We start from the raw sequence: 18,129 nt of genomic DNA, 5'->3' as shown, positions 1-18,129 counted from the left end.
GTTCCTTGCTTAATAAAGAATCATCATATCACTACATAGATCACAATGCAGGTTTTAAGGTTAGAAATAAAGGCGTATCCTACATAGTATCTTTCAATTGTAGTTAAACAGAGGGACAGGGAGATGGCTATTCTACTTTTGATCAGTTTTATGACAGCAAGCAGTAAAAGTCCAGGAGAAAATGGCCAGTGTGTTCCTTATCTTTGACCAATGATGATTTTCATGCAAATAATGTTCAGTCAATAACTTGCATGACCTACAGTATTTTTTCTAAAATTACAGTACTTAGCCCATGCTGTAAATTTTTGCACAGCAAGGTCCCAGTAACAACAATGTGCTAATGATTCAAAAATCTGTTCTATTGGTTTTGTTGAGGAATAAATAGGGCATTGGCGACAACTCCCCTGCTCTTCATCAAATAGTACCATAGGATGTTTTGGTTTCAGATCTGTCTAGTTACTTACAATTTTTTATGTCTTGGGAAATGAGTTCATTAGCCAACTGAACTCTAACTGCATGCCTTCCTATGTTTTTCTCAATTGCCGCTTGCAATCAATAACTGGGAGAGATTGATGTAAGAATAAACAGTGATGGTTTATTGAGACAGAGGGCAGAGCACCAATTCATACAGAAATGTCCTGAACAAGATTACAGTTCCCAATCACCCACTCTGCACAGTGATTTGTCAGTGTTGTCACTTGATCAGTACACTTGCATTCCCTTAAAGGGACAGGGTACCTCTCTTTACCACATCCCCCCCCCTTTACTTAAAAGTACAGCTACATGCTTAAAACACATTAACTATTTACACAATAACTATTTACAGTCAAGACTCTCAGGAGGCCATCTTTGACGGGTTGTGCATCATAGCCCAACAACCTCGGCTGCTGTTTCCGAGACCACCTTTTCAGAGGCAGTTGCCCACGATGTCCCTCAGTGGATGATTTCACCATCTTCCGGGTATAGTCACATTCACTCCTGCTGCCCCTCCCCTCCAAGCTGAAACAGATAAAGGGCAAAAAGCACAAAGTAATACAGTGATGAGCTACATGACGTGCGAGGAGAAAGAGGAAAAGGAAACAATTTTTTTTTTGTTTTGCTTTCTGAGGAATGTTAATAATTTATCTTTTTCTTCCTGCGTGCCATTTTCTTGGTAGCACTGATCCATATCTCTGTCTTCTCTTTAATTTCGCTATTGGCTGGATTAGACTCGGGTGCGAGCTGAACTTGAATGAGTTGGCTTTTCCGACAGCTCTTCTGAGAATTCAGGGACTTCTAGCTTTAAAACTTCAGGGTTTTTACGCAGCTTCTGCTTCAGCTCTTCCAATTCTTTCCTATTCTCATTAAAAGTTTCCTGGAAAATCATATATCATTGCCCCGTCTCAGCTAATTCATTCTTTAACTTGGCCAAAGAAAGGCTTAACTCTTCCTTTTTCTCTTCATATCTTTTTTGTGGCAAAAACTTGGAGCTTATTGAATTTTGTAGTGCACAAAAGTCCTTTCATAAATTACCATTTCCTTTCAAAGAATGCTTACTTCAGCTTGAACTCTGTCCTGTGTAACATTTCTATGGGCTTCTCCCATTGGGTCTTGCATACTCATTGTTTTTTTGCAGCAACACTCTGGTTTCGAATTGGGGATTTAGCGGGCCCTCAAGATTTATCTCTCCCAGCCAGTTCCTTCTGAGGAGACTTGGTCCCCTGCTTGACATTACAAATAGGGGTAATTTTGCAGACTGTTCCTCATATTGCACCTTGACTTGACAGGCCCCTTTCACATTTTTTCTTTGCCAGTCTATGTCCTCAGCTTTGTGTCCGAAACTGCTTACTCCAAAGGATGGGTTTCTTTACTCAGGTATCTAAATGTATGCTCTCCAATGGAGTCTCAGGTGGCTCTGTACAATTTTTAATAACTTGTCGAAAGTCTTCGAGTCTGGGATGCTAGGTGATGTAAGGCTGCGAATCAGCCTGTACGTTTTGTTCCCAAATGGAGACAAAAGAATTACCCTCTTCTTCTCCTCCTCCACGATGTCGTTAGCAGTAAAAAAAAACACTCGGCATTCGACATACCGAGACAGCATCATGAACGACTGCAAGGGGACTGCACATTCAATAGGTTTTCCAAGTAATGAATTTAGGTATTTGGGTTACTGCAGAGTCATGCGCTGTCTGGGGTCTCTCATAGTTTTCTGTCCATAGCCATTTTTCATGTATTTACCCTTTAAAATCTATTGCTGCTTTAAGAGCAGTCACCATTTTTTTTTAACTGCCTCTGCAGCTGTCGGCTTTTCTGTGCTGAGTTTCATGCTCTTTTTGTATTTTGGCGGGATCCCCACAATCGCAATTCTGCAGGGTATGTTTAATTTCAAACTGCAGCACTGCTTTCTGCTCTGATTGCTGGCTGTTGCCTATTTCACAAGTTAAGTACAGATGTTCTTGCCAATGCTTTGCTCACCTGTCTTATGGACTCTCGCTCAGGGGTCTTGCAATGCTTTTACCCTCGTCACCACTTTCATGTCTTGGATAAATGAGTTCATTGGCCAACTGAACTCTAACTGCAAACCTTCTTATTTTCTCATCAATTGCTGCTTGCAAGCAATAATAGGGAACTGATGTAAAAATAAACAGTGATGATTTGTTGAGACATAGGGCAGAGTACCAGGTCATACGTGCTCACTCAGAAACCTCCAGAACTAGACTTCAGTTCCCATTAGCCCTTGCTGTACAGTGATTCGTCAGTGCTGTTACATGATCAGTACACTTACATTTTCTTAAAGGGACAGGGCACCTCACTTTACCAGACATTTTTTTCCCTAATTAAATCATAGCATGCATATCGGAACCAGATCCAGTTGTCCCCAAAAGCTCAGTGACTGAATGAACTGCCCAATGTTGCACAGCCATAGAGACCAGAGGATCAAAGATTCAATCCATAGTCTGCAATAAATTAACTGAACTAAAGTGAAGAATAGGAAAGACACTACAGGCGGAATCTTGTGGAGGTAACAAAGGTCTCGGCCACTGGCTGGAGAGCCAGCAGGACCCCGGCGTTGCCTCTTTTCAGGAAGGTCCATCAAATCTTGTACCACTCAGGTACTTGACAAGCTAGTGGTGGACCTTTCCCTGGGATCAAGGACCCCTGGGTGTGGAATCAATGCTCACTGAGAGCTGCTGGACAATCAGAAGCCAGCAGGTCTTCTGTACTCAGCAGTGCCACTGGGAAAGTGGGGACTGCTGTCAGTACAACACACACCCAGGATGTCAGGTCAAGGAGGTGAGTGATGGCTGGAAAGGTGTCAAGGACTGGGGGTCATGGAGGAGGAGTGGGGAAGGGGGTTGGCAGCAAAGGCAGGGGAGTGGCTATCAGTGGGGCACCCCCCACCCCACCACCTTCCCGATGCCAAGTCTTTGATCAAGCCCAAGTACCTTAGAATGCTGGACCCTGTCCTGGGAGTCTGAAAGCAGCCTTGCCAGGACTTGTTTGTCATGCTACCCTATGACGAGCTCCCCTGCCCGCCACTGGGTTAATACCAACAGCGGCAGGATGAGGCCCTTAAGTGACCACTTTGAGGGCCTTGGTTGGCAGTGGAGTGAGCAGGCTGTCCATGGGACTTTCTGCCTGGGATCCAATCGGGGTGAAGGTGTAAAGGAGGCGGAGTCCCCACCAAATTAAATATACCGGCCAGCACCGCCGGGCAAGGCTGGAATAAAATAAGGATGGGGGAAGGGGACATCCTGCTCCCAAATATTCGCCAGCTGTAAACTGTCCATGTGCTCAGTAAGGATAGACTTATTAAGATCAATCATTGGATAAGCCCTAACCATCACCATCTGGAGATTTGCACTTGAAAGGAGGGAATAATTGGGAAACCCAAAATATCATACTGAAAGGATGTTAGATTTTTGTGCCTCAATCACAGTTTAGCATTTTATCAACTGTATAACTGCAATTGCTCACGGAACAAAGAAATGATGGAGGAACTGAATAGGTACTTTGCGTCAGTCTTCACAGTGGAAGACACGAGTGACATCCCCAAAGTTCAAGAGAGTCGGGGGGGCAGAGGTGAATATGGTGGCCATTACCAAGGAGAAGGTGCTAGGAAAACTGAAAGGTCTGAAGGTGGATAAATCACCTGGACCAGATGGATTACACCCAGAGTTCTGAAGGAGATACTGAAGAGATAGTGGAGGCGTTAGTGGTGATCTTTCAGGAATCGCTGGAGTCAGGGAGAGTCCCAGAGGATTGGAAAATGGCTAATGTAACCTCCCTTTTTAAGAAGGGAGTGAGGCAAAAGACAGGAAATTACAGGTCGATTAGCCTGACCTCAGTTGTTGGTAAGATTTTAGAGTCCATTATTAAGGATGAGATTTCAGAATACTTGGAAGTGCATGGTAAAATTGGGCAAAGTCAGCATGGTTTCATCAAGGAGAGGTCATGCCTGACAAATCTGTTAGAATTCTTTGAGGAGGTAACGAGTAGGTTAGACAAAGGAGAGCCAATGGATGTTATCTACTTGGACTTCCAGAAGGCCTTTGACAACGTGCCGCACAGGAGGCTGCTCAGTAAGATAAGAGCCCATGGTGTTAGAGGCAAGGTACTAGCATGGATAGAAGATTGGCTGTCTGGCAGGAGGCAGAGAGTGGGGATAAGTGTTCTTCTCAGGATGCCGGCTGGTGACTAGTGGAGTTCCACAGGGATCAGTGTTGGGACCACAACTTTTCACTTTATACATTAATGATCTAGATGAAGGAACTGAGGGCATCCTAGATTAGTTTGCAGATGATACAAAGATAGGTGGAGGGACAGGTACTATTGAGGCGAGGAGGCTGCAGAAGAATTTGGACAGTTTAGGAGAATGGGCAAAGAAGTGGCAGATGGAATACAATGTGGGGAAGTGTGAGGTCATGCACTTTGGTAGGAAGAATAGAGGCATAGACTATTTTCTAAAGGGGGAGAGAATTCAGAAATCTAGAGTGCAAAGGGACTTGCGAGTCCTAGTCCAGGATTCTCTTAAGGTTAACTTGCAGGTTGAGTCGGTAGTTAGGAAGGCAAATGCAATGTTGGCATTTATTTTGAGAGGACTAGAATATAAAAGCAGGGATGTGCTGCTGAGGCTTTATAAGGCTCTGGTCAGACCACATTTAGAATATTGTGAGCAATTTTGGGCCCCATATCTCAGGAAGAATGTGCTGGCCCTGGAGAGGGTCCAGAGGAGGTTTATGAGAATGATCCCAGGAATGAAAGGCTTAACATATGAGGAACGTTTGAGGACTCTGGGTCTATGCTTGATTGAGTTTAGAAGGATGGGGGGGATCTGATTGAAATTTATAGATTACTGAAAGGCCTGGATAGAGTGGACGTGGGGAAGATGTTTCCATTACTAGGAGAGACTAGGACCCAAGGGCACAGCCTCAGAGTAAAGGGAAGACCTTTTAGAACAGAGATGAGGAGAAACATCTTTAGCCAGAGAGTGGTGAATCTTTGGAATTCATTGCCACAGAAGGTCATTGAGTGTATTTAAGATCGAGATAGATAGGTTCTTGATTGTTAAGGGGATCAAAGGTTACGGGGAGAAGGCAGGATAATGGGGTTGAGAAACTTATCAGCCATGATTGAATGGCAGAGCAGACTTGATGGGCCGAATGGCCTAATTTCTGCTCCTATGTCTTATGGTCTTATGGAAATAAAATCAGTTTCCGTACCCTCAGTTTGGTCCAATTTGCCCATTTTGTTGGAGATGGACACTGTAAAATGTTAAAGGCATGGTGTACATATGGACAGAATGAAACAAACTGTCACTTGTTCATTTACAGAGGGTTTTGTATTCACTAGCTTTTTTTTAGCTCAGCTGTTGAGTAAGACATTGTGGTATGCGCTATCAGCCAGAGGATCATTAGTCTGGGATTCCTGCTGCTGTACATAAAGTTTGAACGGGCTGCAGGACGTTTTTTTAAATGAAAATTAAACCGATCTTTATTCTGGTAACGTGGACCAGGGGGCACAGAGCTGCATACGTGCAAGGGGAGTAGGGGGGTGAGAGGGCAAGTCTCCCCAGCCCTCAGAAATGGGAGGAGTCTCCCCGAAAACTATAAACACCCTCAGAGACCCGCAATGAGCTTCAATTCTTCTTCTTGGGGGGGTCCAATCATGGAAAAGATGAAGCAGGTTGTGACGCACACCCGATGGATCAGTGCTGATGCAAAGAGAGACAGCAGTAAGCGCACCGTGACCTCCAGGAATATCTTGGCCTGGAATCCTTTTCCGGATAACATACTTTCCAAGTTGTTAGCAGTTAATTACTAAAGCCTGGTTAGGTTTAGGATGAAAATGGATACTGTGTCAAATAGAACGCTCCAACAGCTTTCACAGGGTATGAAACCATCATCCACAGCTTAAAACAAAGTTATTTCTACATCATGGCCTCAATTTTATGCTTATTGTGCGAGCATGGACCCAGAAGCAGATGCATTATCCGCTCCCACCCACAATGGCAACCCGGATGTGGTTTCATGCTAGCTGGCCAATTAAGGGCCGGTCAGCATGAAACGTGCCCACACATTGGTTTAGTGCTGCCGGTGGGGACTGGAGCATGACGGGCGCCGGGTCCAATCGTGACCCAGAGGGGGCTTTTAATAGAACACAGGCAGCTCCATGAAGGCTGCCAGGAGTTGGGGGGGCAGGGGAGCTTCAGGGAGCTGTCAATGAGAGAGTGCAATATCGTATGCTTGGCAGGAGTGATGGCCTCAGCACCTGCTGGATACGCCATGATGGAGGGGGGAGGGGGGGGGCAATGCCAACCGACACTCTGACCCATGATTCACAGATGAATGCCTGTGCGCTCTAGTGGAGGCAGTGAGCGCCTGATGTGACATACTCATACCATGAGATGGCAAGAGAAGGCCACTCCACCAGGCAAAGAAGACCTGGACAGAGGTGGCTGCCCAGGTGAGCGGGCATGATGTTGTGCACCGCACAAGGATCCAATGCCGGAAACGATTCAGTGATCTTCTGCACTCCACAAGGGTAGTAATTTTGTTGTGAGTGAAGTATTGGTTGAGACAGTGGGAAGAATTCCCCTGCTGTACTTGAAAATAATGCCAAGGGATCTCTTACATGCACTTAAGAGGGCAGAGGAACCTCTGTTTAATGTTTCACCTTAAAAATGGCATCTCCGGCACTGCAGCAACCCCTCAATACTAGACTGTAATGTCAGCCTAGATTTTGTCATCAAATCTGTGGAGTGAAACTTGAACTCACAACCTTCTGACTCATAGGCAAGAGTTATATAACTGAGCCATGGTTGAAGTGAAGCTGTGGCTATTTCATGCAACTTTGAAATAGCTGGAATTAACATGGAAGCTATTTTTCCTTACCAACATATAAAATGAAGATCGGAAATAAATCGTTTATGGATGTGGGTTTCCATTGGTAGATCAGGCTGCACTGTGTTGAGGTTCAGGCCATTTTTATGATCCTTCCTAAAGTACAGTGCCCAACTGGGGCCAAACCAATGTTTTATAAAGGTTGCTTACCTCCTTGCTTACGTACTCTATGGATCTCATTGGCATTTTTAACCACTTTCTCAACCTGCTCTGCTACCTTCAATGACTTGTGCATATATATCCTCAGGTCCTTTTGCTACTGCACCTCTTTTATAATAGTATCCTTTATCTTACATTGCCTCTCCTTGTTCTTCTGACCAAAATGTGTCACGTCACACTTCCTGCATTAAATTTCATCTGCCACCTGTCCGCCTGTACCATTAGCCTGTATGTCCACTTGAAGTCTATTACTATCAACCTCACATTTCACAATGCCCCCAAGTTTTGTGTCATTCACAAGTTTTGAAATTGTGCCCTGCGCACCCAAGTCAAGGCCATTAAAATAGATCAAGAAAATTAGTGGTCCTAGTACCGACTGTATACTTGCCTCCGCTCTGAAAAGTAACTGTTCATCACTACTCTTTCTTTCCTCTCACTCAGCCAACTTTGTATCCATGCTGCCACTGTCCCTTTTATTCCATGGGCTTTGACTATGCTAACCAGCCAGTTATGTGGCACTTTATCAAATGCCTTTTGAAAGTCCATCTACGCCACAGTGAATCCATTACCCTTATCAACCCTCTCGGCTACCTCATCAAAGAACTCAATCAACTTTGTTAAAGACAACTTACTGGCCTTTAACACATCCATGCTGGCTGTCCAATCTACATTTGTCCAAGTGGCTGTTAATTTTGTCCCAGATTATTCTAAAAGCTTTCCCAACATTCAGGTTAAATTGATGGGCCTATAATTGCTGGGTTTACTCTTACACCCTTTTCTGATCAAGGTTGTAATAGTCAATTCTCCAGTCCTCTGGAATCACCCCATATTTAAGGAGGTTGGAAGATTATTGCCGGTGTTTCTTTTAATTTCAACCCTTACTTTCAACAAAATCCTTGGATCAGTCTCATCCTAACCTGGTGATTTATCACCTTTTAAGTATAGTCAGCCATTCTAATACCTCCTCTTAAGCAATTTTTAGCCCGTCCAGTGTCTCAACTATTTCTTCTTTCACTATCTTCTTTCTTGGTAAAGACAGGTGCAAAGCACTCATCTTGGATTTGGGGTCGAGATAGGGTTTCTTTAGAGTTTGCCAGTTACCCTAAGAATGCTATTATTGACTGTTATCCATAAAAAACACTCTTGTTTATTTCAGATCCACATACATCTCAGCACTCTGCTCAAGTTTGAACCTCTGTTTCCCATCAGATCGCAGGCTCTTAGTCATGTGACACTGCATCATAGTAGCATCAGTAGTTACATCAGTATCAGGAGCTGTTGATAACACTTTACTCTACAGTTAGCACCTCACCCATACCCCCTGCTTCCATGTGTAAATCCCCTTTTTGGTCCCTAGTTGGCCCCGCTCTTCTTTTTATGACCTTTTTACAATTTATATGCCTATAAAAGAAGACTTCTGGCGGTCTCTTCTCATATTCTCTCTTTGCTTTTCTTATTTCCTTTTTCACTTCTCCTCTGAACTCCGTATAGACAGCTTGGTTCTCATTGCTATTATCAACCTGGTATCTGCCATGCATGTCCTGGTGACTGTGGTAATGCACTTGCAGATGGAGCTTCTTCTCCCTTGGAATAGGAGAGAAGGCTCCATCTCTTTCATTTATAAGCTCCTTCTATGCTCAGGTCTGCATACTGCATGATCCTGTCAGGGTGATAACAATGCAAAACATGGGGCAACTGAAGACATGGCATACATGGCATTTATAGAATATGGTCTCGGCCTTTTGACACCATCCCATCAATTATCCAATGGATCTAGTGAGGGAATAGGCCTTTAAATAAGTTCTTGAGTCTGCTGCATTTCTGTCTTCTCCCCACTACACTGTACATTCCACCCTCTCAACCCACCTTCTAAACAGGAGGCCTATTGTCCAAAATGTGTCCACCCAGCAGCGGGCAGAAGCATGGAAATCCCATAAACACAATGATAATCGAATCATGCATAATACAGAACAGAAGGAGACCACATGGTTAAAACACTGTGATGTCTGTAGACAGCTCAGCTCCTGAATAATAACTAGCTGAACCAGTTGTCTTTTTTTTATTCCAATCAGTTATTTTTCCATGCGCCACCTCCAACTAGCTTCATTGCATCTTTTTTTTAGTCTGTAGTCTACCTGGGAAGGAACTATTAGTTCCTTTTGGGATTTAAATGCCTGGGAACCACTCCTGATCTTTCTTCTCTCCATGAATCAATTTTTCCCGTTGTCATTTTTCATTCAAATGCAGTTTGAAATGCCATTTAACAGCCCATTCATCAACTTTTCTATCATTCATTTGTGGAATGAGCAGCATGACCTGTTACAGTCCTGTTGTGGCTAGGAGAATGTTCCCGTACAGAAGCCAACATTTTGCATTGCTTATTATACAGTTCGATTTTGTGGCTGCTTTAAAGCTCAATGTTTTCAACTAATCACGATTGATGTTGTGATTCTGTTTATGTGCCAACTTGAAGGTAAACACACCTACTGGCATGGTGGCAGTGGTGGGATGCACCAAAGTGTACCAAGCCACCCAACACTTGGTCTCCACCCCATATTTTGACAAGTGTTGCTGACAAGATTCACATCGTGAACCTCTCCCATGAACCACAAGCCCTGTGTTGCAACGAGCATTTTGCTCCGATATTACCTGTCTTCACCCCCAGCAACCAAGATTCTCAGCTATCTCAGGATTTCATGACACAGCTGCTTACCAAGCAATGCTGGACACTTTGTATCAGTAGGCGGTCACACCCGGTAGATTAAGTACCTCAAATCCGGTCAGTGGTCAGGGTCAGCAGGGTGTGACTGCAAGTGAGGGAGGTAGAGGGATCCAGTGTTCAGGAACAGAGGAGCCTCAGCTCTTGACCTTGTCCAACAGGTACGAGGTACTTGCTCCCTGTGTGGATGAGGAAGAGGACTGTAGGGAGGATGAGCCAGCTGACCACAGTACTGTGGCACAGACGGCCATTCAAGAGGGTGCAGCAAAATGACAAGTGGTAGATGTAGGGGATTCTATAATTAGGGGAATTGACAGCTTCCTTTGTAAGCAGGATTCAGAGTCCCGCATGGTATGTTGCCTGCCTGGTGCCAGGGTGAGGGACATCTCTGACTGGCTTAAAAGGATATTGGAGAGGGAGGGGGAGGATCCAGTTGTTGTGGTCCACGTCGGGACAAATAACATAGGTAAGACTAGAAAAGAGGACCTGTTTGGGGATTATCAGGAACTAGGAACTAAATTAAAGAACGGGTCCTCAAGGGTTATAATCTCTGGATTACTACCCGAGCCACATGCAAATTGGCATAGGGACACGAGAATAAGGGAAGTAAACAGGTGGCTAAAGAGTGGTGGGGGAAAGAGGGGTGTTTGGGGGGGGGGGGGGGGGGGGGGTGGGGAGGGGTGGTGGTGGTGGTGGTGGGGTGGGGGTGGGGGGGGTGGTGGTGGATTCAACTTCATGGAAAATTATGAAAAAACTGAAAAGGAAGGAGAGCCCAGCAGAGGCTATTAAAGTCTCCAGAACACAAAATAGGACAGAGTGTTTGGAAAGGGTTAGGAATCTAACTTCAAGCACATTAGATAAAGGGATGACAATGAGAAAGGGGATGGGAAATACAGGACTGAAGGTGTTGTATCTGAATGCACGCAGTATACGAAATAAGGTAAATGAGCTTGTGGCGCAGATTGAAATTGGCAGGTATGATGTGGTGGGCATTACGGAGACATGGCTGCAAGGGGATCAGGACTGGGAGCTAAATATTCCAGGGATATACATCCTATTGAAAAGACAGGCAGGTTGGCAGAGGGGGTGGGGTTGCTTTGTTAGTAAAAATGAAATTAAATCGATAGCAAGAAATGATGTAGGGTCAGATGATGTAGAATCTGTGTGGGTTGAGTTGAGGAACCGCAAAGGTAAAAAAACCATAATGGGACTTATGTACAGGCCACCGAACAGTAGTCAGGATGTGGGGCACAAGATACACCAGGAGATAGAAAAGGTGTGTAAGAAAGGCAAGTTTGCAGTGATCATGGGGGATTTCAATATGCAGGTAGACAGGGAAAATCAGGTTGGTAGTGGATCCCAAGAAAAGGAATTTGTGGAATGTCTACGAGATGGCTTTTTGGAACAGCTTGTGGTGGAGCCCACTAGGGAACAGGCAATTCTAGATTTAGTGATGTGTAATGAGGCAGATTTGATACGGGAGCTTAAGGTGAAGGAACCCTTAGGAGGAAGTGACCATAATATGATAGAATTTACCCTGCAATTTGAGAGGAAAAAGCTGGAATCAGATGTAACGGTATTACAGTTGAATAAAGGCAACTACAGAGGCATGAGGGAGGAGCTGGCCAGAATTGACTGGGAGATGAGCCTAGCAGGAAAGACAGTGGAACAGCAATGGCAGGAGTTTCTGGGAGTAATTTGGGAGACACATCAAAAATTCATCCCTAGGAAGAAGAAGCATACTAAAGGGAGGACGAGGCAACCATGGCTGATAAGGGAAGTCAGGGACAGCATAAAAGCTAAAGAGAAAGCATACTATGCGGTGAAGAGCAGTGGGAAACCAGGGGATTGGGAAGCCTACAAACACCAACAGAGGGCAACTAAAAAAGAAATAAGGAGGGAGAAGATTAAATATGAGGGTAAACTAACCAGTAATATAAAAGAAGATTGAAAGAGATTTTTTTAGATATATAAAGGATAAGAGAAAGGCAAAAGTGGACATTGGGCCGCTGGAAAATGATGCTGGAGAAGTAGTAGTGGGGAACAAAGAAATGGCGGAATACTGAATAGGTACTTTGCATCAGTCTTCACAGTGGAAGACACGAGTGACATCCCCAAAGTTCAAGAGAGTCGGGGGGCAGAGGTGTGTATGGTGGCCATTACCAAGGAGAAGGTGCTAGGAAAACTGAAAGGTCTGAAGGTGGATAAATCACCTGGGCCAGATGGATTACACCCCAGAGTTCTGAAGGAGATAGCTGAAGAGATAGTGGAGGCATTAGGGGTGATTTTTCAAGAATCACTGGAATCAGGGAGGGTCCCAGAGGACTAGAAAATGGCTAATATAACCCCCCTGTTTAAGAAGGGAGTGAGGCAAAAGACAGGAAATTACAAGCCGATTAGCCTGACCTCGGTCATTGGTAAGATTTTAGAGTCCATTATTAAGGATGAGATTTCAAAATACTTGGAAGTGTATGGTAAAATCGGCCAAAGTCAGCATGGTTTCATCAATGAGAGGTCATGCCTGACAAATCTGTTAGAATTCTTTGAGAAGGTAACGAGTAGGTTAGACAAAGGAGAGCCAATGGATGTTATCTACTTGGACTTCCAGAAGGCCTTTGACAAGGTGCCGCACAGGAGGCTGCTCAGTAAGATAAGAGCCCATGGTGTTGGAGGCAAGGTACTAGCATGGATAGAAGATTGGCTGTCTGGCAGGAGGCAGAGAGTGGGGATAAGGGGGTCCTTCTCAGGATGGCGGCCGGTGACTAGTGGAGTTCCACAGGGATCAGTGTTGGGACCACAACTTTTCACTTTATACATTAATGATCTAGATGAAGGAACTGAGGGCATCCTAGATTAGTTTGCAGATGATACAAAGATAGGTGGAGGGACAGGTACTACTGAGGAGGCGGGGAGGCTGCAGAAGGATTTGGACAGGTTAGGAGAATGGGCAAAGAAGTGGCAGATGGAATACAATGTGGGGAAGTGTGAGGTCATGCACTTTGGTAGGAAGAATAGAGGCATAGACTATTTTCTAAATGGGGAGAGAATTCAGAAATCTGGAGTGCAAAGGGACTTGGGAGTCCTAGTCCAGGATTCTCTTAAGGTTAACTTGCAGGTTGAGTCGGTAGTTAGGAAGGCAAATGCAATGTTGGCATTTATTTTGAGAGGACTAGAATATAAAAGCAGGGATGTGCTGCTGAGGCTTTATAAGGCTCTGGTCAGACCACATTTAGAATTTTTTGAGCAATTTTGGGCCCTGTATCTCAGGTAGGATGTGCTGGCCCTGGAGAGGGTCCAGAGGAGGTTCACGAGAATGATCCCAGGAATGAAAGGCTTAACATATGAGGAACGTTTGAGGACTCTGTATCTATACTCGATGGAGTTTAGAAGGATGAGGGGGGGTCTGATTGAAACTTACATAATACTGAAAGGCCTGGATGGAGTGGACATGGGGAAGATGTTTCCATTAATAGGAGAGACTAGGACCCGAGGGCACAGCCTCAGAGTAAAGGGAGGACCTTTTAGAGCAGAGATGAAGAGAAACATCTTTAGCCAGAGAGTGGTGAATCTATGGAATTCATTGCCACAGAAGGCTGTGGAGGCCAGGTCATTGAGTGTACTTAAGACCGAGATAGATAGGTTCTTGATTGGTAAGGGGATCAAAGGTTACGGGGAGAAGGCGGAAGAATGGGGTTGAGAAACTTATCAGCAATGATTGAATGGCGGAGCAGACTCAATGGGCCGAATGGCCTAATTTCTGCTCCTATGTCTTATGGTCTTATGGTCCAATGCAAACATAAGCACCAACAACTGTTTTCGGAGTCTGTTCCTGTGGATCCGGATCACACCCTGCCTCAGCACACATATTCACAGTTCCACACACTCCTTCAGGAGCATGATGGCATCTTCACTTCAACATCCCCAGGTTACAATTTCAAAGCCAGACCTTTCAAGGCTAATGTCAACATGTGACCTGTACAATCTCCACAACACAAAGGTCATCGTCCCTCGTATGCCAGAGATAAACTTGTTCAGTTGCAATAAGAATTTGATGACCTTGAAAGCCTTGCTCAACCTGAAGATGTGGGGATCAGTGTGGAGTAGCTTAACCCATCATGAAAAAGTCAAATGGGGTGTTTGACTATCAGCTGATGTTGGGAGATATAGTAAGCTGCAACCTTCAATCATGCCAGATGTTGACTCACCCTTATACAAGATTGCCCAGTGGAAACACATCATCGGAACAGGTCTGACCAATGCCTTTTACCAAATTCCACTAGCATGCTCTTCCATGAATTACTGTGGAGAAGTCACACCTTGCAAAGGTGCTCATGTATACACTTGATCCACCATGGGCATGCCTGGATCTAAAACTGCCCTTGAGGAATTGACATGCTGCTTCTTAGGTGGTCTTCTAGAGGAGTGAATAGTTGTTAAGCTTACAGATGACCTCTACTATGGTGGTAATCGTCCTGAAGTATTTCTTCACAACTGTCAACATGTACTATATGCTCTGTCAGAATGTGATCTGTGCCTATCTGCCCACGAGACTATCATCTTCCCTAAGGCTACAACTATTCTGGGATGGATTTGGTTCCAGGGCACCTTGCAACTTAGCCCGCATCACATGGCTAGCCTCTCTATCTGCTCTCCACCAGAGACGATTTCTGGCATGTGATTTTTAATCGGAGATGCTTTCAAGAGACATCCCTCAGTGTGCCTCATACATTGGACACTGTTACTGCCAGATGTCAGTCCAGTGAAAAGATCAGGTGGACAAATTATCTCTGCCTAAGCTTCCAAATGGCATATTCTGCTCTTTCGTCCACTAAAACAATAACCCTTCCCTGTGCAGATGGTGCTGTTAAGAAGCATGGCATCACATCCACCTTGTATGTGACCCCTTTTCTCAGTGCCAAACTGTGTGTAGTCACCAGAGAGTGCATTATTGTCCCACATAATGTCCAGGAGTGCCTCACCACTGCTCTTGGTTACCCATCATGTCATCAACTCAAATTGGTCACCCACTGATATTTCTATGCAGTTGACATGGATACCTCCATTGAATGGGTCACAGCTAGCTGCCATGCTTGCATTGCTGTCCAGACCATCCCGCATACTGTTGTCCCCAAGTCTTTGACTGACCCTCCAGGGATGGCTGGCATCTCATTTGCTGCTGACATTATCAAGTGTAGACGACAGCTACTTGCCTACACAGCTGCTTTCATTGCAAACGAATGCCATGACACCTTAAGGGACGTTCTCCTACAGTTGCACAATGGGTTTCATCCACTAGATTTTTCCCAAGCTGTCATAAGGACTGATCATGCTCCTGGGTTTTCCACCCTGTTAAGAGACAAGCTACTTCAGGAACATCGCATAGCCATTGAGCTCAAGGGATTGAAGAACCCCATCAAGAATCTGGTAGCAGGGAAGGTGGTGTGGGAACTAGAGTTTGAGCTTCTACGCCAAGAACTAGATGGAGGCCCTATCACACTGCTGGCCCTTTCTAGCACCACTGCACAACTTAACTCATGCCTTCTTTCCCCAAGGCTTTTCTGCAAAGGAACTATAGACACAAAGACACCAGATCACCAATGTGCAGATTCCACTGTCTGACAGCAGGGTTACTGACAGTCCACATCAGCTCCACAAAGTCAATCACCCATAAAGTCAGAAATCCAAGGCCCTCCTAGGGGTGCAACCAACACTCACCTCAGTTGATACAGGTGATCCAGTTTACATTCATATCGATCACAACAAGTAACAGGCCCACCAATGCTAGTTGGTTACCTCTGTCGATGACAGCTGGTGCAACATTCACAAATTCATTCATTCCCAGCTACATAGCACAACTTCTTGATGTGAGATCTAATTACTACAAGGTCTTTTCCTCTGCACTGGCCCTGCAAACTGTTCCACTTCTGGATATGATTTCACTCATCCAGCTCATTCCTGCAAAGCCTGATATACCCACTGAGCTGTCTATATTTTGCACAGCTCCAGTGCTGTCAACAATGGGGTCAACTACTCAAACTCCACAGCCCACAATGAGTCCTCAGGTCCCTAAGCTGCCCCCCACCCCATTGTGGAGACACTGATGCCTGACCCAGAGCCAGTGCAGACCCCCAAATAGTGGAAGGGAGTTAGAAGAACAAATATATAGGCAAATTTGTGAATGAAAAACACTAGAGCAGTAATAGTTGGAGACTTCAACTACCCTAATATCAATTGGGATACAAACAGTGTGAAGGGCACAGAGGGTGCAAAGTTCTTGAACTATAGTCAGGACAACTTTTTCAGCCAGTATATAACAAACCCAATGGGAGGGGATTTAGTCCTAGGAATTGAACCTGAGCAAGTGGATGAAGTAGTGGTGGGGGACCATTTTGGATTTAGTGACCATAATATAGTTAGGTTTAGCATCATTATGGAAAAGGACCAAGATAGAACAGGAGCAAAAGTTCTAAATTGGGGGATGAAAAGTTTTACAAAGCTGAGAGGTGAACTGGTGAAAGTGGACTGGATACAGCTACTAGGAGGAAACGTGGTGTCAAATCAGTGGGAGGCATTTAAAAGCAAGATTCAACGGGCACAGTTTAGACATGTCCCCACAAAGAAAAAGTGTGGTACTGCCAAATCTGGTTATCCAGAAGCACACAGGGTAAGATAAAGCAGAAAAAGAAAGCTTATGACAGTCACAAAAAGCTTAAAACTGTCGAAATCATAGAGGAGTATAGAAAGTGCAGGGGTAAAGTAAAAAAAATGAAATTAGGAAAACAAAAAGAGGATACAAAAAAATATTGGCAGGTAAAAACAAAGAAACCCCAAAGGTGTTTTGCCTGTACATTATGAGCAAGAGAATAACTAAGGAAAGGTTAGGGCTATCAGAGATGTGCACGGTAACTTGTGTGTTGATGCTGAAGATGTGGGCAGGGTTCTTAATGTGTACTTTGTCTCTCTCTTCACCAAGGACAGGAATGATGCAGACGTTCTATTTAAAGAGGAGGATTGTGAAATATTAGCTACAATAAGCACAGTGAGAGAGGAAGTACTGGAGGGACTGGCATTCTTGAAGGTGGATAAATCACCAGGGCTGGATGGATTGTATCCCAGGCTGTTGAAGGAAGCCAAGGAGAAAATAGCAGATGCTCTGAGGAACATTTTCCAATCCTCACTAGATACAGGCGAGGTCCCAGAGGATTAGAGGTCTGTGAACGTTGTACCACTATGTAATAAGGGTGTGAGGGATAGGCAAGAAAATTATAGGCCAGTTAGTCTGAACTTGGTGGTGGGCAAACTATTGGAGTCAATTCTGAGAAGCAGGATAAACTGTCACTTAGAAAGGCATGGGTTGATCAGGGATAGTCAGCATGGTTTGTTAGGGGAAGATTGTTTCTTACTATCTTACTATCTAACTTAATAGAATTTTTTGAGGAAGTAATGAGGAAGACTGATGAGGATCGTGCAGTAAATGTTATCTACATGGATTTCAGTAAGGCATTTAACAAGGTCCCAGAGGGCAGACCGGTCAGAAGAGTGAGATCCCATGGGATACAGAGGAAGGTGGCGAGTTGGATCCAAAATTGGCTCAACGACAGGAAACAAAGGGTTATGGGTGATGGATGTTTTTGAGAATGAAAAGTGGTTTCCAGTGGTGTTCCCTAGGACTCAGTGTAGGGGCCCCTCACTATTTGTTGCATATATTAATGATTTGGACTTAAATGTGGGAAGCATGATCGGGAAATTTGCAGATGACACAAAAATTGGCCATGTAGTTGATAGTGAAGAGGATAGCTGTTGCCTCCAGAAAGATATCTATGTTTTGCTTGAGAGGGCAGAAACATGGCAAATGGAAGTCAATCTGGA

Source organism: Carcharodon carcharias, chromosome 1 (genome assembly GCF_017639515.1).
Source record: "Carcharodon carcharias isolate sCarCar2 chromosome 1, sCarCar2.pri, whole genome shotgun sequence".
NCBI lineage: Eukaryota > Metazoa > Chordata > Chondrichthyes > Lamniformes > Lamnidae > Carcharodon > Carcharodon carcharias.
The sequence above is the reverse complement of the archived record's forward strand: the minus strand, read 5'-3'. Positions refer to the sequence as shown.